This window comes from Elephas maximus, chromosome 17, assembly GCF_024166365.1.
Source record: "Elephas maximus indicus isolate mEleMax1 chromosome 17, mEleMax1 primary haplotype, whole genome shotgun sequence".
Taxonomy (NCBI): domain Eukaryota; kingdom Metazoa; phylum Chordata; class Mammalia; order Proboscidea; family Elephantidae; genus Elephas; species Elephas maximus.
In genome coordinates, this window is record NC_064835.1 from 23,171,024 (window position 1) to 23,194,555 (window position 23,532).

A 23,532-nucleotide genomic window follows, 5' to 3' on the forward strand; every position below is an offset into this window, starting at 1 on the left:
GGTGCATGTATATTTATTATGGTTACGTCCACCTGGTGTACTAACCCTTTAATGATTATATAGTGTCCTTCTTTACCTTTATGAAAGATTTTGCTTTAAGTCCATTTTATCAGAGATTAATATTGCCATTGATGCTCTTTTTTGGTTGTTGTTTGCTTCCTATATATTTTTTCCATCCTTTCAGTTTTAGTTTGTGTGTAAACTGTGTCTCTTGTAGTCAGCATACAGACAGTGTTTTGTTTTTAACATATACATACATTCTGCCACTCTCTGTCTCCTTACTGGTGCATCTGAGGTATTTGTGTTTAGTATAATCATCGATAGGTATGAGTTTACTGCTGTCATGTTGATGGTTTTTTCTTTGGTGTTGACAGTTTTTTTGTCCTGCTTAATTTTCTGTGCTGAATTCTTTTTGTTTATGTATTTTCTTTTCATCTTTTTCATTATTGTTAATTTTGTGTTTGCCGAGTCTTTATGTTTTTCTTCTTTTTTATTTTGATGGTTAGGTTTGTTAGCTTCCTCTGTGGTTACCTTGAAGTTTATCCTTTTTTAAGTTTAAATCAGTCTTTTATTTCTTAATATCACCTTAACTTCCTCTCCACATAGAAGTTCTGTGACTACACTGTTTATTGCCCCTCTTTTTTTTTGACATTGTCATTGATTACATACCGATGTCTCTGGTTGCCTCTTTACACTCTTTTAGCTTTGATTTGATTTTCTGAATTCCCTATCTTGGCTGATAACTGGGTGATCTGTCCTGTGTCCTAGTCTTGAATTGTTTCTTGATGTTGTTATTTCTCTAACCAGGGGATTCCACCCTCTTGGCCCTGCCTTAAATGTTTTAATAATTCATAGATTGGGGGCTTTAATCTGCTTATTTTTAAGTCTTTTTTTTTTTTTTTTGCAATTTGGAGTGAGAAGGGCACCAACTTAGAAACAGAATGATCCATAATCCCTGTGGAGAATTTTGCTGATCAATAATTATATAAGGAAACGTAGTAGCAAATTGGGTAAAGTGCTAGGCTGCTAACTGAAAGGTCAGCAGTTCAAATCCACCAGCCACTACAAGGGAGAAAAGGCCTATCAATCTGCTTCCATAAAGCTTACAGCCTAGGAAACTCCATGGGGCTAGAGTTCTACTCTGTCCTGTAGGATCACTATAAGTCAGAATCTACTATATGGCACACACAACAACCATTATATAACTATAGACCAAGAAATCTGAAATAATGTAAAACATAGTTTTCTGTTCTCATGAATTTGATAATCTTCATAGAGATATCTACAAGCATTCATTAATAGTAAACAGTACCAGAAAGGACATTATTACCATAGATTGTGTGATGACCTAAAAAAGCACCTAATGATACCCTGGAGTGGTCAAAAATGCGTGGAGAAATAGACACGACATTTTCATTGAAAGGTGTGTACAATTTGGAAAGGCAAGATGGAATCAAGAGGCCATTTCAGGACCGAGAAGCAGCATGAATGAAGGCAAGGCCTAAGAAATAAGCTTTGTTGAGATTTCTATTAGCTACCCCATCCAGCATATTTTATACCTTTCTGGCAGATCTTAATAGCTATTAAAATATTAATACATTTTATTTATGCATTATGCATTTTATTTTAATCACACTATTATTCTTCTTAGACACAATGCCTAATCCAAATGTTAAACTCTTGAGAGATCACCAGAGTTTTCTGTGACTAAACACAAATTTTGTAAGGTGTGGCTTGCAACTGCTAAATATCATTTATATTCATTCTTTCTTCCTCAATAATCAATGCCCTGGATCTTAGTTTGGCACATGGCCATATAGAATAATCATGGCATTTCTCAGGCTCCCTTGCATCTGATTCTTAACCACTGTGCCACAAGGGTTCCAATCCTAACTGATACAGAAGGTGAACATCAGCTCTGTCCCTGTAACACACTGGTGGTCCATGAAAATGCTAATTATTAATGAGGAATTGTTTTCTTTTACACATTAAAATATACTTGTGTCAGAAGGAATGAGAGACAAACTCAGTATGAGAACATTATCCAAGTCCATCATAGGGCTTAGTGTTTGAATTTATTTAATATATCATGTTCTTTCTTATTATTAAAACTTTCGATTACATGTACCCTTCTGTAATGGTACTGGGAGCTGTGGTTGTGCAGTGGTTAAGAGCCTGGCTGCTAACCAAAAGGTTGGCACTTCAAATCCACTAGCAAGCTGCTTCTTGAAAACCCTATTGGGCAGTTCTACTCTGTCCTATAGGGTCGCTATGAATCAAAATTGACTAGGTGGCAACAGGTTTGGTTTTGGTTTAGTAAGGGTACTTGACAAGCCCATGCATTTTTTCCTTTCTAATTTGTAAATTTTGTTTTTCTCTATCTCTCCCTCTGTGTTGTGGTAGAGCTTTATTTCCATTTTGGCATCTGTCTAATATCTATCCTAATATTTTAATAACATATTGTCTACGAGTCCTCAGAATAACTAGAGATGGCTCAGACACTTTTATCTCATTAACACCTTTAAGAACTTTTAATATATAAATAAATCCCCTTAAATACGAACAATTCTTATGCACAGTCATTTCAACCTATCACTCATCAGGGCAAAAAAAAATTTCCCAGTGGTTGTTGTTTGTTCAGTGCCTACATTAATACAATAAAAATTACATATAACATAGCCCTTGTGAAACATATCCAAGCAGTATACGTATATGAATATAATTCACATACATATACATATATGTTACACATAAATATATACAAATATATGGAATCACATACATATAGAGATATACATATTTCTTTTTGCAGGATTAAGACATGAGATATGTAGATAAAGACTGATTAGTAAGTACGTAGAAGGCCAAGAAAGAAGTTTCTTTTTAGTTTCCAAAGAGGGAAATACCCTCACCTCTCTCATTACAAGTTGTGATTTTATGTGGTGACGTAAGGGGTGATATACCACATCAGTGTATTAATGTTTCCTATTTGATGGCAAGTTGTAAAGCAAGCACAGTTTTAGGCATGCCAGTCCAGTCAGATGATTTTAAAAATACACTTTAACCAGGTGTAAATGTTCACGCTTGGTCTAAAAAGACCCAGTAGCCCTGTGCTCTGCATCTGGGCACAGCATTATAGAGATGAGCAGTCAAGAGGATCATGTTATTTGGAGATGACCATGCTTGTTTCTCCTTAATACAATTGTTTCAGAAGCTTTGAATCTTAGAAGCATTAGAAAAAACACACCAATAGCTCTTATCTAGAAGTGGCTCTAAAAATAAAGTGAAATATCTGGTCTTTAAGAGTCTGAAGAAACTTTCTAGGGAGATATGGGGAAATGTATCCAGATGCTCTACCACCAGCAAGAGAAGATGTGGGAGCTCAGCAACTGGCCAGAGGAGCTGGTGGTAACTGAGGCAACAAAAGCTACTGAGAGTTATTAATAGGAATGACACCATGGTAATGGGTTTATTTTTTGTTTGTTTTTAGTTTATTGCCTCTCAAGAGGATGAAAAAGAGTTTTCTGATTGCTATTCTAAAAAAGACCAATGGGATCTTATTTGGGAAAGGGGAAGAGGAGTCAATTTATTGATTAGAAGTCTTTGCAATATATTCTCTGAGTCACATTTTCTATTTTACACTCCTTCTTTGACAAGTAAGGAGTGAGATTACCAAATTTGTACTTGAAGCCTCAACAATTATTGAGTGTCCACAAAACAATTCTCCCAAATTTGTTTTCCTGAATAAACATTTAGTTTCTGGGGACGAAGGGCACAAGTAATTAGTCAGAAAACAAATTTTTCCAATTTTAACTTTTGCATGTGAATAAGTAATCCATCTGAGTTTGCATAGTCAAAGAATGTCACTTCTACATCTGTGATTCTCTAATATGGGTGCAAAGAAAAATCTATAGAAATAGTTGAAAATGAATATAGGATTCACAGGGAAATGGAGGTGACAGCGCAATACTAAAACTGCGAAAAATAGAATGTTGCATAACCCAACTGAAACATGGACAAAGGATATGAACAGGCACTTCACCAAAGAAGGCATTCAGGCAACTAACAGATACATGAGGAAATGTTCTTGATCATTAGCCATCAGAGAAATGTGAATCAAAACTACAGTGAGGTACCATCTCACCCCAACAAGGCTAGCATTAATGCAAAATAATAAACGTTGGAGAGGTTGTGGAGAGACTGGAACACTTATACACTGCTGGTGGGGATGTAAAATGGTACAACCACTTTGGAAATCAATTTGGTGCTTCCTTAAAAGACTAGAAATAGAACTACCATATGATCCAGCAACTGCACTCCTTGGAATATATTCTAGAGAAATAAGAGCCTTTACATGAACATATGTGCACACCCCTGTTCATTGCAGCACTGTTTACAATAGCAAAAAGATGGAAGCAACCAAGGAGCCCATCAAAGGATGAATGGATACACAAATTATGGCATATTCACACACAATGGAATACTACACAATGATAAAGAACAATGAATCCTTGAAATATCTCATAACATGGATGAATCTAGAAGACATTATGCTGAGTGAAATTAGTTGAAAAGGAAAAATATTTTATGAGAACACTATTATAAGAACTCAAGAAAAGGTTTAAACACAGAAGAAAACATTCTATGGTGGTTACAAAGGTAGAAGGGAGCGAGGGGGTATTCACTAATTAGATAGTAGGCAAGAATTATTTTAGGTGATGGGAAGGACAAAACACAATACAGGGGAAGTCAGCACAACTGGACTAAGCCAAAAGCTAAGAAGTTTCCTGAATACGACCAAACACTTCAAGGGACAGAGTAACTGGGGTGGGGGTCTGGGGATCATGGTTTCAGGAGACATCTATGTCAATTGGCGTAACAAAGTATATTCAGAAAACGTTCTGCATCCCACTTTGGTGAGTGGCGTTTGGGGTCTTAAAAGCTATCAACTGACCATCTAAGACACATCAATTGGTTTCAACCCACCTGGAGCAAAGGAGAATGAAGAGCACCAAAGACAAGGAAAATGTTAGCCCAAGAGACAGAAAGGGCCACATAAACCAGAGACTCCATCAGCCTGCGATCAGAAGAACTAGATGGTGCCTGGCTACCTCTGACTACCCTGACAGGGAACACAACAGGGAATCCCCGATGGAGCAGGAGAAAAGTAGGATGCAGATCTCAAGTGCCAGTAAAAATATCATGGTTAATGGTCTTACTGAGATGTAAGAACCCCAGAGGACAGGGCCCCCAGGTCTCTGTTAGCCCAAACTAAAACCATTCCCGAAGGCAAGTCTTCAGACAAAGATTGAACTGTACTATAAGCCATAAAGTGATACTCACTAGGAGTGTGCTTCTTAGCTCAAGTAGACACATGAGACTATGTGGGCAGCTCCTCTCCAGAGATGAGATGAGAAGGCAGAAGGGGACAGGAGATGGTTGAATGGACATGGGAAATATGAGGTGGAGAGGAGGAGTGTGCTGTCACATTATGGGGCGAGCAACTAAGGACACATAACAATGTGTGTATAAATTTTTGTATGAAAAACTGACTTGAAATGTACACTTTCACTTAAAGCACAGTAAAAAAAGTTGCATAAAGAAATAAGTACAAATATATATGATGTATTTAAAAATTATTCTACCAGTCTCTTCCACCATATTGTTATAATCTTATGGGGAGTAATTATGTCTTATAATTCACCATCTGCCCCATATTCCTTAATACAGTTCTCTGTACATAGTAGCTAGTAGGGATTGATTTTTGTAGATTTCAAATGATTAAAAATTATTTTCAGATCACTTTTTTCCAGAAGAGTGTGTTTGCACATTTATTAGTAATGAAGGTCAAATACACAAATTGTTAAGAAGATCAAAAGATACAACCCAAACAGATCATTCTATGAATTGAGATAAATAAATCTTTTTTAAACAAAGTGCTAAATCGCATGTATATAAATTATAATATCCCCACCTGAAGTCCTTTGTAGATTTTTTACAAAAATGATTAGAGGTAATATGGGTTACTATGGGTGACGTCTGGGACTTCCTAGAATTAACACTGTCCTCCATGTGACCCTATGAATCTAGTCTTATCCTTTAGATATTTCTTACAAATAAGTAATGCAATAATCTCACTATTTCTGTTGCTATCTCTACAATTCTTACTTACTAAATCTTCTCCAAGAATTAGAGGTGTTTGCCATTGCAAAATAGTTTTTTCTCAATGATTTTATTTAGAACAACTTTGACATCTTAATTCCTCAGGCTGTAGATCAGCAAATTCAGCATTGGCACAACAATGGTATAAAATATAATAATAAAATATAAAATAAAAATAATGGTATAAAACTTTGCCTTGGTCCAGGGAGCTAACACTTGATGGCTGCAGGTACATGAATGCTGCAGAACCACAGACGATTGTAACAGCTGAGATGTGGGAGCTGCATGTGCTGAAGGCTTTGGACCTGCCCACAGTGGAGCGGATGAGCAGAATGCTGGCAATGATGGAGACATAGGAGGCAAGGATGGTCAAGATTGATGCAAGAATATTAAATGTACTGAAGCACAAAATTACCACTTCATTGATATAAGTGCTGGAGCAGGACAGCTCCAGTAGTGGAAAAAGATCACAGAAGTAATGGTTGATTATTTTAGCCTTGCAGAAAACCACTTTAAGCCTGCAAACTGTATGAGCTGTGGCACCAATCAAGCCCATCATATATACCTCAACTACCAGCCAGGAGCAGACCTGATAAGACATAGTGACATTGTAAAGCAATAGATTACAGATGGCAACATAGCGATCATATGCCATCACAGCCAGCATAGAGCCTTCTGATATAATAAAAAATGCAAATAGGTAGAGCTGAGTCATGCATTCAAGGTAGGATATGATGTTCTTCTCTGTCACAAAGTGCACCAGCATTTTGGGGGTAATGACAGTGGAACAGCAGAGATCAGTGAAGGACAAACTGCTGAGGAAATAGTACATGGGGGTGTGCAGGTGAGAACTGAGCCCAATCAGTGTGATCATGCCCAGATTCACCAGTGCTGTGACCACATAGACTCCTAGGAAGAAAAGAAAGAGAGGCAACTGGAGTTCTTGCTTTTCTGTTAGCCCAGCGAGGAGGAACTCAGTCGCTGTGGAGTGATTTCCTGCTGCCATTTACCTCTGGGCAGTTTCTGGAGGAAGAGAAGAAACTTGAGGTAGGTGTTTGTTTAAGCAGTATGAAAAAGATACAAGTCTTATTCAGGTATCTCCGATTCTCTCTTCTGTCCCTGCTTTATGTTGGAAGTTAAGGACCCTGGGGTTCAAGTATTATGGATCATGCAAATAAACATCAAATGGAATTATATCTTCTTTTATTTCTGTGCTCCAAGAGTGGGTCATAGTACTGACCGGCCTCTGAACATTCAAAGAACTATTCTGATAACTTAGAATATTGAGTGTTCTGATCCCTGGTGGTACAATCGCTTAGCACTGGGCTGCTAACCAGAAGGTTGTCAGCTCAAACCCACCAAGTGACTCTGCTGGCGAAAGACCTGGAAGTCTGATTCTGTAAAGATTACAGCCTAGAAAACCATATGGATCGTTCTACTTTGTCACATGGGATTGATACAAGTTGAAAATTTACTCATTGGCACCTAACAGCAGTGACAACAACAAAGCACTTTCCATGCCTTATTTGCAATTCTCTCAACTCTTCTGCAGAACAAATCCTACCAGGAAACAGACAGGTTACCATCAAGTTGATTTTGACTAATTTCGACCCTATGTGTATCAGAGTAGAACCGTGATCCACAGGATTTTCAACGGTTGATTTTTTTTTTTTTTTTTTGTTTTTTGTTTTGGGAAATATTTTTTTTTTTTTTTAAATTTTTATTAAGCTTCAAGTGAACATTTACCATTCCAATCAGTCTGTCACATGTAGGTTTACATACATCTTACTCCCTTCTCCCACTTGCTCTCCCCCTATTGAGTCAGCCCTTACAGTCTCTCGTTTCGTGCCAATTTTACCTTCTTCCCTCTCTCTCTATCTTCCCATCCCCCCTCCAGTCAAGAGTTGCCAACACACTCTCCCGTGTCCACCTGATTTAATTAGCTCACTCTTCATCAGTATCTCTCTCCCCCCCACTGACCAGTCCTTTTCATGCCTGATGATTTGTCTTCGGGGATGGTTCCTGTCCTGTGCCATCAGAAGTTCTGGGGAGCATTGTCTCTGGGATTCCTCTCGTCGCAATCATACCATTAGGTGTGGTCTTTTAATGAGAATTTGGGGTCTGCATCCCATTGGTCTTCCGCTCCCTCAGGAGTTGTCTGTTGTGTTCCCTGACAGGGCAGACATCGATTGTGGCCGGGCACCAACTTGTTCTTCTGGTCTCAGGATATTGTAGGTCTCTGGTTCAAGTGGCCCTTTCTGTCTCTTGGGTTCTTAGTTGTCGTGTGACCTTGGTGTTCTTCCTTTGTCTTTGCTCCCGGTGGGTTGAGACCAATTAATGTATTTTAGATGGCTGCTTGTTGGCATTTAGGACCCCAGGTGCCACAGTTCAAAGAGGGATGCAGAGTGTTTTCATAATAGAATTGTTTTGCCCATTGATTTAGAAGTCCTCTCAAACCAAGTTCCCCAGACCCCAGCCCCTGCTTCGCTATCCTTTGAAGCTTTCATTTTATCTCGGAAACCTCTTTACTTTTAATCCTGTCCAATTAGGCTGACCTTCCTTGTTTTGAGAGTTGTCTTTCCCTTCACCCAAAGCAGTTCCCATCTACAGATTGATCAATAAAAAGCCCTCTCCCTCCCTCCCTCCCTCCCTCCCTCCCCCCTTTGTAACCACAAATGTATGTGTTCTTTTCCGTTTTTTCTATTTCTCAAGATCTTATAATAGTGGTCTTATACAATATTTGTCCTTTTGCAACTGACTCATTTCGCTCAGCATAATGCCTTCCAGATTCCTCCATGTTATGAAATGTTTCAGAGATTCGTCACTGTTCTTTATCGATGCGTAGTATTCCATTGTGTGAATATACCACAATTTATTTACCCATTCGTCCGTTGATGGACATCTTGGTTGCTTCCAGCTTTTTGCTATTGTAAACAGAGCTGCAATAAACATGGGTGTGCATGTATCTGTTTGTGTGAAGGCTCTTGTATTTTTAGGGTATATTCCGAGGAGTGGGATTTCTGGGTTGTATGGTAGTTCTATTTCTAACTGTTTAAGATAATGCCAGATGGATTTCCAAAGTGGTTGTACCATTTTACAATCCCACCAGCAGTGTATGAGAGTTCCAGTCTCTCCGCAGCCTCTCCAACATTTATTATTTTGTGATTTTTGAATTAATGCCAGTCTAGTTGGTGTCAGATGGAATCTCATCGTAGTTTTAATTTGCATTTCTCTAATGACTAATGATCGAGAGCATTTTCTCATGTATCTGTTGGCTGCCTGAATATCTTCCTTAGTGAAATGTGTGTTCATATCCTTTGCCCACTTCTTGATTGGGTTGTTTGTCTTTTTGTGGGTGAGTTTTGACAGAATCATGTAGATTTTAGAGATCAGGCGCTGGTCTGAGATGTCATAGCTGAATATTCTTTCCCAGTCTGTAGGTGGTCTTTTTACTCTTTTGGTGAAGTCTTTAGATGAGCATAGGTGTTTGATTTTTAGGAGCTCCCAGTTATCGGGTTTCTCTTCATCATTTTTGGTAATGTTTTGTATTCTGTTTATGCCCTGTATTAGGGCTCCTAGGGTAGATCCTATTTTTTCTTCCAAGATTTTTATCGTTTTAGTCTTTATGTTTAGGTCTTTGATCCACTTGGAGTTAGTTTTTGTGCATGGTGTGAGGTATGGGTCCTGTTTCATTCTTTTGCAAATGGATATCCAGGTATGCCAGCACCATTTGTTAAAAAGACTATTATTTCCCCAATTGACTGACACTGGTCCTTTGTCAAATATCAGCTGCTCATACGTGGATGGATTTATATCTGGATTCTCAATTCTGTTCCATTGGTCTATGTGCCTGTTGTTGTACCAGTACCAGGCTGTTTTGACTACTGTAGCTATATAATAGGTTCTGAAATCAGGTAGGGTAAGGCCTCCCACTTTCTTCTTCTTTTTCAGTAATGTTTTGCTTATCCGGGGGTTCTTTCCTTTCCATATGAAATTAGTGATTTGTTTCTCTATTCCCTTAAAGTATGACATTGGTATTTGGATTGGAAGTGCGTTGTATGTATAAATGGCTTTTGGTAGAATAGACATTTTTACTATGTTGAGTCTTCCTATCCATGAGCAGGGTATGTTTTTCCATTTAAGTGTGTCCTTTTGAATTTCTTGTAGCAGAGTTTTATAGTTTTCTTTGTATAGGTCTTTTACATCCTTGGTAAGATTTATTCCTAAGTATTTTATCTTCTTGGGGGCTACTGTGAATGGTATTGATTTGGTTATTTCCTCTTCGGTGTTCTTTTTGTTGATGTAGAGGAATCCAAGTGATTTTTGTATGTTTATTTTATATCCTGAGACTCTTCCAAACTCTTCTATTAGTTTCAGTAGTTTTCTGGAGGATTTCTTCGGGTTTTCCATGTATACGATCATGTCATCTGCAAATAGTGATAGCTTTACTTCCTCCTTACCAATCTGGATACCCTTTATTTCTTTGTCTAGCCTAATTGCCCTGGCTAGGACTTCAAGTACGATGTTGAATAAGAGCGGTGATAAAGGGCATCCTTGTCTGGTTCCCGTTCTCAAGGGAAATGCTTTCAGGTTCTCTCCATTTAGAGTGATATTGGCCGTTGGCTTTGCATATATGCCCTTTATTATGTTGAGGAATTTTCCTTCAATTCCTATTTTGGTGAGAGTTTTTATCATAAATGGGTGTTGGACTTTGTCAAATGCCTTTTCTGCATCAATTGATAAGATCATGTGGTTTTTGTCTTTTGTTTTATTTATGTGATGGATTACATTAATGGTTTTTCTGATATTAAACCAGCCTTGCATACCTGGTATAAATCCCACTTGATCAGGGTGAATTATTTTTTTGATGTGTTGTTGGATTCTATTGGCTAGAATTTTATTAAGGATTTTTGCATCTATGTTCATGAGGGATATAGGTCTAAAATTTTCTTTTTTTGTAATGTCTTTACCTGGTTTTGGTATCAGGGAGATGGTAGCTTCATAGAATGAGTTGGGTAGTATTCCGTCTTTTTCTATACTTTGAAATACCTTCAATAGTAATGGTGTTAAGTCTTCTCTGAAGGTTTGGTAGAACTCTGCAGTGAAGCCATCTGGGCCAGGACTTTTTTTTGTTGGAAGTTTTTTGATTACCGTTTCAATCTCTTTTTTTGTTATGGGTCTATTTAGTTGTTCTACTTCTGAATGTGTTAGTTTAGGTAAGTAGTGTTGTTCCAAGAATTTATCCATTTCTTCTAGGTTTTCAAATTTGTTAGAGTACAATTTTATGTAGTAATCTGATATGATTCTTTTGATTTCATTTGGTTCTGTTGTGATGTGGTCCTTCTCGTTTCTTATTCGGGTTATTTGTTTCCTTTCCTGTTTTTCTTTAGTCAGTCTAGCCAATGGTTTATCAATTTTGTTAATTTTTTCAAAGAACCAGCTTTTGGCTTTGTTAATTCTTTCAATTGTTTTTCTGTTCTCTAATTCATTTAGTTCAGCTCTAATTTTTATTATTTGTTTTCTTCGGGTGCCTGATGGATTCTTTTGTTGCTCACTTTCTATTTGCTCAAGTTGTCGGGACAGTTCTCTGATTTTGGCTCTTTCTTCTTTTTGTATGTGTGCATTTATCGATATAAATTGGCCTCTGAGCACTGCTTTTGCTGTGTCCCAGAGGTTTTGATAGGAAGTATTTTCATTCTCGTTGCTTTCTAAGAATTTCCTTATTCCCTCCTTGATGTCTTCTATAACCCAGTCTTTTTTCAGGAGGGTATTGTTCATTTTCCAAGTATTTGATTTCTTTTCCCTAGTTTTTCTGTTATTGATTTCTAGCTTCATTGCCTTGTGGTCTGAGAAGATGCTTTGTAATATTTCGATGTTTTGGATTCTGCAAAGATTTGTTTTATGCCCTAATATGTGGTCTATTCTAGAGAATGTTCCATGTGCGCTAGAAAAAAAAGTATATTTTGCAGCAGTTGGGTGGAGAGTTCTGTATAAGTCAATGAGGTCAAGTTGGTTGATTGTTGTAAGTAGGTCTTCCGTGTCTCTATTGAGCTTCTTACTGGATGTCCTGTCCTTCTCCGAAAGTGGTGTGTTGAAGTCTCCTACTATATATGTGGAGGTGTCTATCTCACTTTTCAATTTTGTTAAAATTTGATTTATGTATCTTGCAGCCCTGTCATTAGGTGCGTAAATATTTAATATGGTTATGTCTTCCTGATCAATTGTCCCTTTTATCATTATATAGTGTCCTTCTTTATCCTTTGTGGCGGATTTAAGTCTAAAGTCTATTTTGTCAGAAATTAATATTGCTACTCCTCTTCTTTTTTGCTTATTGTTTGCTTGATATATTTTTTTCCATCCTTTGAGTTTTAGTTTGTTTGTGTCTCTAAGTCTAAGGTGTGTCTCTTGTAGGCAGCATATAGATGGATCGTGTTTTTTTATCCAGTCCGTGACTCTCTGTCTCTTTATTGGTGCATTTAGTCCATTTACATTCAGCGTAATTATAGATAAGTAAGTTTTTAGTGCTGTCATTTTGATGCCTTTTCATGTGTGTTGTTGGCCATTTCATTTTTGCACATGCTTTTTTGTGCTGAGACGTTTTTCTTAGTAGCTTGTGAGATCCTCATTTTCATAATGTTTAACTTTGTGTTTATTGAGTCGTTACGTTTTTCTTGGCTTTTTTCTTGAGTTATGGAATTGATATTCCTTTTTGTGGTTACCTTTTTATTTACCCCTATTTTTCTAAGTAAAAACCTAACTTGTATCCTTCTATTTCGCCTTGTATCACTCTCCATCTGGCAGTTCAATGCCTCCTACATTTAGTCCCTCTTTTTGATTATTTTGATCGTTTATCTATTGATTTCCATGATTTCCTGTTGTGTGTATTATTTTGTTTATTTATTTATTTTTTAGAATTAGTCTTAATTTGTTTGTTTTTGTGCTTTCCCTGTTTTAGTTGCGTTGATATCAGGACTTTCTGTTTTGTGACCTTGTATTGTGCTGGAACCTGATATTAATGGTCATCAGGCCAAACAATCTCCTTTAGCATTTCTTGCAGTCTTGGTTTAGTTTTTGCAAATTCTCTAAACTTGTGTTTATCTGTAAATATCTTAATTTCTCCTTCATATTTCAGAGAGAGTTTTGCTGGATATATGATCCTTGGTTGGCAGTTTTTCTCGTTCAGTGCTCTGTATACGTCGTCCCATTCCCTTCTTGCCTGCATGGTTTCTGCTGAGTAGTCTGAACTTATTCTTATTGATTCTCCCTTGAAGGAAACCTTTCTTTTCTCCCTGGCTGCTTTTAAAATTTTCTGTTTGTCTTTGGTTTTGGCAAGTTTGATGATGATATGTCTTGGTGTTTTTCTTTTTGGATCAATCTTAAATGGGGTTCGATGAGCATCTTGGATAGATATCCTTTCTTCTTTCATGATGTCAGGGAAGTTTTGTGTCAGGAGTTCTTCAACTATTTTCTCTGTGTTTTCTGTCCCCCCTCCCTGTTCTGGGACTCCAATTACTCGTAAGTTATCCTTCTTGATAGAGTCCCACATGATTCTTAGGGTTTCTTCATTTTTTTTAATTCTTTTATCTGATTTTTTTCCAGCTATGTTGGTGTTGTTTCCCTGGTCCTCCAGAAGTCCCAGTCTACATTCTAGTTGCTCGAGTCTGCTCCTCTGACTTTCTATTGCGTTGTCAAATTCTGTAATTTTATTGTTAATCTTTTGGATTTCTACATGCTGTCTCTCTATGGATTCTTGCAACTTGTTAATTTTTCCACTATGTTCTTGAATAATCTTTTTGAGTTCTTCAACAGTTTTATCAGTGTGTTCCTTGGCTTTTTCTGCATTTATCCTAATTTCATTTGTGATATCTTTAAGCATTCTGTAAATTAGTTTTTTATATTCTGTATCTGATAATTCCAGAATTGTATCTTCATTTGGGAAAGATTTTGATTCTTTTGTTTGGGGGGTTGGAGAAGCTGTCATGGTCTGTTTCTTTATGTGGTTTGATATGGACTGCTGTCTCCGAGCCATCACTGGGAAACTAGATTTTCCAAGTAGTCAGCTAAAAAAAATGCAGTCACATCCCTATCTGAATTCTGTCTCTGGCTCCGGGTATTCGGATGTTAATGGGGTCACCTGGGGAGGGTGGGGGAGGGATCTGAGAGCTAGGAGTGTAGCACCACAGAATATAGAGCTGAACACCACGTTCACGCTCCGCCCCCGTTCGCCAAAATCCGGGCTGGAGGGGTCCCTGGCTAGGACACTGCTTTCCTTGCTCGGAAACCAGTCCCTTCCTCCTGGGGACTTCCTCCGGTGCGCGGCACCGCTCGTGGGCACTGGGTGGGCGTTTCCCGCACGAACGGGTGGGCTCGCCCCCAGGGTCTATTCAGGCGATTATAATTAGATCCCGCGGTCACGCCCCGCCTGTGCGCGTGCCCAAATCCCAGCGGGATGACTTCCGGGTTGAGACGCTGCTTTCCCTGTTCGGGAACCAGTCACTTCCTCCCCGGGACTTCTCCTTCCGGAGCGCCACACCTCTCGCGCGAACTGGGTTGGCGTCACCTGCACGGCCAGGTGGGCCCGCCCCCTGGTCAATTCAGGGCAATAAAAATGGACTCCGCGCTCACGCCCCGCTCGTGCGCACGCCCAAGCCCCAGCAGGGCGGCACCCCGTCTGAGACGCTACTTTCTGCGCTTCGGGACCAATCAGTTCCTCCGCACGGCCAGGTGGGCCTGCCCCCTGGGTCAATTCAGGGCAATAAAAATGGACTCCGCGCTCACGCCCCGCTCGTGCGCGCGCCCAAGCCCCGGCAAGACGGCACCCTGTCTGGGATGCTACTTTCTGCGCTTTGGGACCAATTAGTTCCTCCCGGGGACTTCTCCTTCCGGTGTGCCACACCTCTCGCGCAAACTGGGAGGGCGTCACTCGCACGACCAGGTGGTCCCGCCCCCTGGGTCAATTCAGGGTAATAAAAATGGACCCCGCGCTCATGCCCCGCCCGCGCGCGCGTGCGCGCGCGTGCCCAGATCGCAGCGGAATGGCTCCCCGTCTGGGATGCTGCTTTCCCTGTTTTGAGACCAGACACCTCCGGGGATTTCTGCCTCTGGTGTGCCGTGCCACACGCGCGGACTGGGAGCGCGTCCTCCCGCACGAACGCGTGGGCCCCGCCCTGGGGTCACTCCAGGGAAACACAGCTGACCCCCCCGCGCGCACGCCCCGTCGGCTTCTCGCCTAACTCCCGGCGGGACGGCACCCCAGCTGGGAGGCTGTTCTCCCCCCTCTCAGATCAGTCACTGCCTCCCGGGTGTTTCTCCCTCCGGCTGCGCCCCTACGCCGCCTGCGCTAACCTACTAGGCTTCCTCCCGGGATGGGTTCGGGGGGGAAGGGGTGGGCCCCCTTTCTGTGCCGTCTGCCCCCCTGGGCTCTGCCCCAGATCGAGCTCCGAAGGTCACCTGCCTGGTGCGCTGGCTCCTAGTTCTGAAAACAGTCGCTGTCTGCCCGTATTTGTTCGTCCTCCGTCTCTAAGTCTGTGCTTGTTGTTCAGAGTTCATAGATTGTTATGTATGTGATCGATTCCCTTGTTTTTCCGAGTCTTTGTTGCAAGAGGGATCCGCGGGAGCGTCCACCTAGTCCGCCATCTTGGCCCCCCTCTCAACGGTTGATTTTTTGCAAGTAGATCAACAAGACTTTCTTCCAAGGCACATTAAATATTTGCACTATCCAGGGATTCCACAACAATTACTAGTATACTGATTTTATATATTAGCCTCATAGTGGTTAAATAATGCCCATAGTTAGGCATATTATAAACAAGTGATTGTGTATGAGAGAAGGCCTACTGTCTCTACATGGGTCCATCCCCTTTTCCCCATCTGTTTCTTCTTTTAGCTCCTCATATCTGCCCTCCTGTCTTATCTTTTTGTCATATCAGAGAAACCATTCACGTCAATTAATATAAGGAAAATATTCATTTAAAGTACAAAAATAATGTACTGACCACTCATGTAGGCTGGTTTCCCTTTAGAGAGAACCTTGTTTACTGGTAACAATTCAAAAGTATACAAATAGTGGGTCTGGAAAGTAACTGAATGGCTAACATTATGTATATCACTCAAATTCAGGTGCACATTCTAGAAGGAAGTGCATTTTCTAATGAGGAGAATCTGGGCATGATCACCCTGGTTGGACTCACTTGCACACACCCATGTACTATTTCCTCAGTTTGTCCTTCATTGATCTCTGTTATTTCACTGTCATTACCTCTAAAATGCTGGTGAACTTTGTGACAGAGAAGAATAGAATCTCCTACCCTGGATGCATGACTCAGCTCTACCTCTTTGCCTTTTTTATTACATCAGAAAGTCATATGTTGGCTGTGATGGCATATTTAGTTCTCTATGACTAAATGTAAAACTCACTCATTCCCCAAAGACTATGTGCTGCATACTATTGCATAACTTGTCATGGTCCCTGATCTTGGGGCTTTTGTTCTGGAGGAGCAAGGCTGGAGAATGGAAATCTTGCATGGTATTTAGACCGTGTTCTCCTTGCATGTCTTAGGCAGTTTTTCTTAGTGTATTTTGCACTCATTTTCAAACAGATCTTTTATCACTCCCACAATGCCTTAAGGAAACCCTAGTGGCACAGTGGTTAAGTGCTACGTCTGTTAACCAAAAGGTCAGTAGTTCAAATATGCCAGGTGCTCCATGGAAACTCTATGGGGCAGTTCTACCCTGTTTCATAGGGTCACTCTGAGTTGGAATCGACTGGATGGCAGCAGGTTTTGTTTTGTTTGTTTGATGGCATTAAAGACCAAAGCAAAAAGAATGTGCGCATCTCTGAGATGCAAGTTGTGAAAAAAGTTGATGAGTTCCTGACACGGGATACTGTGATGACTGTTCAATATTCAAAAGAAAGAGATCTAAAAGATATTATCAAAGATTGATGGTGTATCAAAAGCAAGGAAATGTGTTTGAGAAAAGAACTAATATGAGGGTGATATTACTAGTTATTATAGAATATTATTCAGTGTTTACCATGTGATTAGAACTGTCCAGGTACCTCATAAATAACATTTGATATATTTTCCCAGCAACCCTATATGGTTTGAGCTTATTATTCTCACTTTATAGATGAAAAAATTGAAACTGGAGAGACTTAAGTGAATTGTTCATGGTGACCTGTGGATTTTTAATATAAAAGTCAAGGATGGTTTGCTAATAGTACAGATGAATTTGATATACTGATAGGAAATTAAAGTAATAATAAAAGACTTGGACTAATACTGATAACTTCTGGGGGTACCATTCTCCTAAAAGAAAAGCCTGTTGCAAAATACACACTAGATTCAAAGAACATAAGAGCTGGAAAAATTGGGAGAGCAGTAATTAATATTTTTGTGTTATTCCATTTAGACTAGCATCTGCCTAGATCCTACAGAGATGAGTCCTGCACTTTTCATTTATCCCTGCTGAGATTGCTGTATGAATGGTGGATGGATAAAGGGACATAACAAAGTTCACAATTTGAAATAAGTCAAAGTCATTATCTTTCCCAAATTGTCAATTCCATCTAAAATTCTCCTATTATAAGAGCAAGGTGTCATTTTGCCACTAAAATGTTCACTGAAGGTATTTGTGCTCTCACTGTGTGATAACTGAAAACAGTAAAAATAAAGCCAACTTTGCACCTTTTGTGGAGTCGTCTGCTTTCATGTTCCAAGATGTTTCAAGTACAATACTAAGACAAAGGTTATTACAAAGTAATCACATGCTTTCTACTTTGTGGATTATTGCTCAAATTAAAGTCATCTAAAATTTTAAATAATTATATTTTGAAAGTTCTTTTTTTTTGTATGTTAACAGGAAATCATTTCCTCTTGTTGAAGCTTCTTATCTATAGGAGTAGAGTTTACCCATGATTGTGAAGGAATCCTTCTAGAGTGAGGGCCTGCTAGTCTCTGGACAATACAAGAATGTTGCAAAATCATGATTTTAAAAGTGATTTGTCTAGAGTTTAGTCATAGTACCCGGAAAAACTGCTTACCTTCTCAGCTACACAATTCCTTGACTTGTTTTGAAAAATAAAGTGAGATTTGCAATCATTAAAAATGTTGCTAGCTTATTAGATATGCTTCTGAAAAAACTAAAAAATGTCTTAGGGATTGCTAAATGCTACAATTTCAACCTTTTATGGTGTTTATGTTTATTGGGTTTATGGTGTTGTATCCCTGCAGAGCTTCTCTTTGAGATACCATGAAGGCATTGACATGATGAATACAATATTATTTGTACATCTTAAGCTGTCCTTAGATATATCATACCTTAAACAGTATAATAAATGTAACATCAAATAATAAGATTTTTAGGGCTGAAAACAAACTGTTTTATGGATTACAAAATTCTCAAAGCCACTTTACATTGAAAAATTGTTAGCTATCACATTGCAAAATGAATACTGTCAATTGTAGTAATGAAGTATAGTAAACATTCAAAAGAAAATAATAATTCATTTCATTTAAAAAACACACACATAAGATAGTGCAGGTACAACATAACATACAAACATTTTGAGCACTATTAAAATTTAAGTTTTTTTAATCATTCTAGATCCTGTAGTAAAATTTGAGTTCTTTGTTATATATTATATCCTAGTGTATAAAAACCATCTAAAGTTAAAATAATGTTTTGTAGATTATTTTTTCACAAAGTCCTAAATTAAGTCACTTGAATCATTTTTCACAAGTAAATAAATTACATTTTAGATATTTCAGAACTTCATTTTGTTTTCAAAAAGATTTAAAAATCTACTAGCTAAGAAAAAGAAAGTTCTGAAATCAAGGAAAAACAAGTTTAAAAATTTAAAACAATACCTCCCTAAGAAATCTGAGTGGTGCAGGGCATGAATTTTAAACAAAAAATGTGTTTGCAATATAAAACCAAAAAACCTGACCTACCACCACTGAGTCAATACTGACTCAAATCTATTAAAAAAAAAAAAAAAAGTAGTAACGATCGAGTTCACTGTGACTTATGGCAACCCCATGTGTGTCAGAGTAGAACAGTGCTCCACAGGGAATTCAATGGCTGACTTTTTTGGTAATAGATCTCCAGAAAACGTGGTGCCAAGATGACAGAGTAGTCAGAGGCTCACGGTGGTCCCTCTTACAAGAAAGACCCCCCAAAAAACAAGTGAATCAATTATATATGACAGTCTGGTAGTGCTGAACATGAAGCATGAAGTTGAGGCATTGTACTGAGCAGCAGGAGAAGGAAGAGACATTTTACAAGCAGTGAGGAGTTGCCAGACCTGACCCTGCAGGAACCAGCACCCTGCAGGCCAGATCCATTGGTGAGAATGTGGGGATGTGAGCAGTGGCATTCAGGACATGTTTTCCACAGTGGGAGAGACTGAGTGATGGAAAGGAAAGCCCACCGAAGCCTTCAGAGTCTGTGAAATGTAGTACTCAAAGAGCAAAAGATAAGTATGTGTGTCTAATCTACTGTGTGGATAAAAAACACCCCTTTGGGAAAAAACTCTCCCATTTAACTGACCTCTCCCCAAACTGCATCAGGTCCCAAGCTGGCTTCAGTGATAGCTGCTTTCCCTGGGCTGGAAGTAAGACCTGTCAAGCATCCCGAGCCATTCTTCTGCCTTGGTGAAGGAAACAATTAGCAAACAGGGAAAAAAATAATTTGCTGTCTCTCCTAAGCTGGGAACTCAGGGCAGAAGTAGCTCCTTTGCCTAGACACAGGCATAAGGGGCCCACGGATTCTGAATGCCTTTCACCACTACATAGACCTCTGTGGGGCCATTTCAACAGCATACATCCTCATTAGCACAGTATAACAGGGTACATACCTGATGTCCAACTTCAACTATTTCAGCTATATGGTGGAGAGGCAGGCATATGACATCTGACACTGCTCTACCTAGTAATCAGAGTCCTCACCTATCCACACCAGGGGCCTGAGGACTGGTGGCTCCACCCATTCCACCTAGCCACCCAAGACAGGGTGCAAAGATAAGTGGTGCCTCCTAGTCCTTACAGTCAACAGCATTGAGTGTCCACATTCCAGCTGCAAAACCCATCCACCTACACACTCTAGGGAACAAGGACACCTATTCCTCACAGACACACAAGGGCAGCTGTCAGATCCTTGCTTTGCTCTGCATGTGTCCCCCTACTGCAGCCAGATACCTGTGCCTGCACCAATCACACCTGCTTGTCTAAGAGTGTAGGTGAGATTATGCATTACACACTTGGTGTCTGACTACCTGGACAACTGAGCTGAATCCATACAAGAAAAGTAAACAGATTCCTGGGCTAATATACCTATAACAACTCTAACTACCTAGTAACAGGACATTACAGCTTCAAAGGCACCAATAAACAAACTAGCCCACAGGAGCAGCCTGTCTGGGCACATCAAAACAAAACAAAGCAAGAAGTTGGACATAGTAAGCAAACATAAAATAAATAAATACAATAACTTATTGATGGCTTGGAGACAACAGTCAATATCAAATCATATAAAGAGGCAGACCATAATGGCTTCAGCAAGTGCCCAAAACAAAGAATCAAGAAATCTTCCAGATGAAGATAATTTCCTAGAATTACCAGAGGTTGAACATAAAAGATTAATATACAGAACTCTTTAAGAGATCAGGAAGGAGATCAGGCAAAACACAGAACAAGCCAAGGAATACACAGACAAGGCATTAGAGGAACTTAAGAAGATTAGAGAAGAGCATAATGACAAATTTAATAGGGTGCAAGAATCCATAGAGAGAAAGCAAACAGAAATCCAGAAGATTAACAATAAAACTCAGAAGTAGACAACTAATAGTCATAGGAGCAGAATTGAGGCAGTGGAAATCAGAATTAGTGAGATTAAGGATAAAGCACTTGACACAAACTTATGTGTCATCCAATGCTGCTGTAACAGAAATACACAAGCTTATGGCTTTAACAAACAGAAATTAATTTTCTCACAGGGCATCAGCTCCAGGGGAAGAATTTCTGTCTCTGTCAGCTCTGGAGGAAGGTCCTTGTGATGCATCAGTCTTCCCTTGGCCTGGGAGTATCTTAGCACAAGTACATCAGGTCCAAAGAACACACTCTGCTCCCCGCCCTGCTTTCTTGTTTGTATGAGGTCCTCCTCTCTGCTCACTTCCCCTTTCTTTTTATCTCCTGAGAAAGAAAAGGTGGTGCAGGCCACACCACAGCGAAACTCCCTTTATATTGGACCAGGGAGGTGACTTGTGCAACAGTGTTACATTCCACCCTAACCCCTTTCACCACAGGCAGAGATTATGATTTATAACACATAGGAAAATGACAAAATGGAGGACAACCACACACTGCCTAAGCAAGTTGACGGATATTTTTGGGGAACACAATTCAATCCATTACAAACCCTAAGAATTATGTGTGACTCTATCAAGAGGAATAACCGATGAGTGCTTGGAGTACCAGAATACGGTGGGGGGGGGGGGAGAAAATATGGAGAGAATTGTTGAAGACCTGTTGGCAGAAAACTTCCCCGACATTGTAAAAGATGAGAAGATATTTATCCAAGATGCTTATTGAACCCCACACAAGGTAGATCCCAAAAGAAAGTTACCAAGACATATTATAATCAAACTTGCCAAAACCAAATAGAGAATTTTAAGAGCGGCTAGGAATAAATGAAAAGTCAGCTACAAAGGAGAACCAATAAGACCTAGCTCGGACTACTCAGCAGAAACCATGCAGGCAAAAAGCAAATGGGATGACATATTTAAAGACTTGAAGGAAAAAAAATTGCCAGCCAAGAATTTTATATTCAGCAACACTGTCTCTCAAATATGAAGGTGAAATTAGGGCATTTCCAGATAATCATAAGTTTAGGTAATTTGAAGAAACCAAACCAAAATTACAAGAAATACTAAAGGGATACCTCTGGTTAGAAAATCGATAACATCAGGTAACAACCCAAGACTAGAACATAGGACAACGCAACCAGATACCAACCCAGATAGGGAAGTCACAACAATAAATCAAAGCTAAAACACTCAAAACAGGGAAACAGAGATGTCATTATGTAGAGGGTGAAACATTAAATAGAAAAGAGGGACTAAAAATGTAGTCATAGATCTTTCACATGGAGAGAAAGTCAAGGCTATATAAAGAAACAAAAGTTTGGTTTACACATAGAAAAATGAAGTATATATTAAGGTAACCAAAATGGAAAATGACAATCTTACACATCAAAATAAAAAACAAGAAAAACATACTCATCAAATACAAAAGCAAGGTCAATGAAAAAGAGGAAAAGACAATATATAAAGAAAAACTACTCAGCGCAAAAAATTAAGAGAAAAAAAGAAACTGTCAACAACACACACACAAAGATGTCAAAATGATAGCACTAAACTGATACCTGTCAATAATCACCCTGAATGTAAATGGACTAAAAGCAACAATAAAGAGACAGAAAGTGGCAGAATGGATAACAAAAAAACACAATCCATCTACATGCTGCCTAAAGAAATGTACATTAGACTTCAAGACACAAACTAAAACTCAAAGGATGGAAAATATATATATATATCAAACAAACAACAATCCAAAAAGAGCAGGTGTGGCAATATTAATTTCTGACAAAATAGACTTTAAAGTTAAATCTACCACAAAGGATAAGGAAGGACACTATATAATGATTCAGGAGTCAATATGCCAGGAGGATATAATCATAATAAATATTCATGCACCCAAGGACAGGGCTCCAAAATACATAAAACAAACTCTCATGGCATTGAAAAGAGATAGACAGGTCCACAGTAATAGTAGGAGGCTTCAACACACCACTTTCCATGAAGGACAGAACATCTGGAAAGAAGCTCAATAAAGACACAGAAGATCTAAATGCCACAATCAACCAACTTAACCTCATAGACATATACAGAACACTCCACCCAACAGAAGCTAAGTAGACTTTCTTTTCTAATTCACATGGAACATTCTCCTGAATAGACCACGTATTAGGCCATAAAACAACCTTTAACAGAATCCAAAACATTGAAATATTACAAAGCATCTTCTCTGACCATTAAGCCATAAAAGTAGAAATCAATAACAGGAAAAGCAAGGAAAAAAAAATCAAACACATGGAAAATGAACACTTTGCTGAACAACTACAGGGGTATAAAGAAATTAAGGATGGAATAAAGACATTCATAGAATCCAATGAGAATGAAAATACTTCCTATCCAAACCTTTGGGACACAGCAAAAGCAGTTCTCAGAGGTCATTTTAGAGCAATAAAGGCACACATCCAAAAAGAAGGGTCAAAATCAAAGAATTATCCCTATAACTCGAACAAATAGAA

The 23,532-nt window shown here is 39.1% G+C and overlaps 1 protein-coding gene and 1 long non-coding RNA gene across 3 annotated transcripts in view; one reads left to right on the forward strand and one right to left on the reverse strand.

Moving 5' to 3' along the window:
• LOC126060693 (uncharacterized) overlaps positions 1 to 17,658 on the forward strand; it is a 110,849-nt gene extending 93,191 nt beyond the window's left edge. For both annotated transcript variants that reach the window (XR_007513641.1, XR_007513640.1), the window contains exons 3-4: positions 7,121 to 7,209; positions 17,575 to 17,658. This is a non-coding gene — a long non-coding RNA (uncharacterized LOC126060693). The remainder of the gene's footprint in view (positions 1 to 7,120; positions 7,210 to 17,574) is intronic.
• LOC126060649 (putative olfactory receptor 8G2) overlaps positions 1 to 23,532 on the reverse strand; it is a 306,855-nt gene that overhangs the window by 214,864 nt on the left and 68,459 nt on the right. The gene's annotated exons all lie outside the window — the stretch shown is intronic.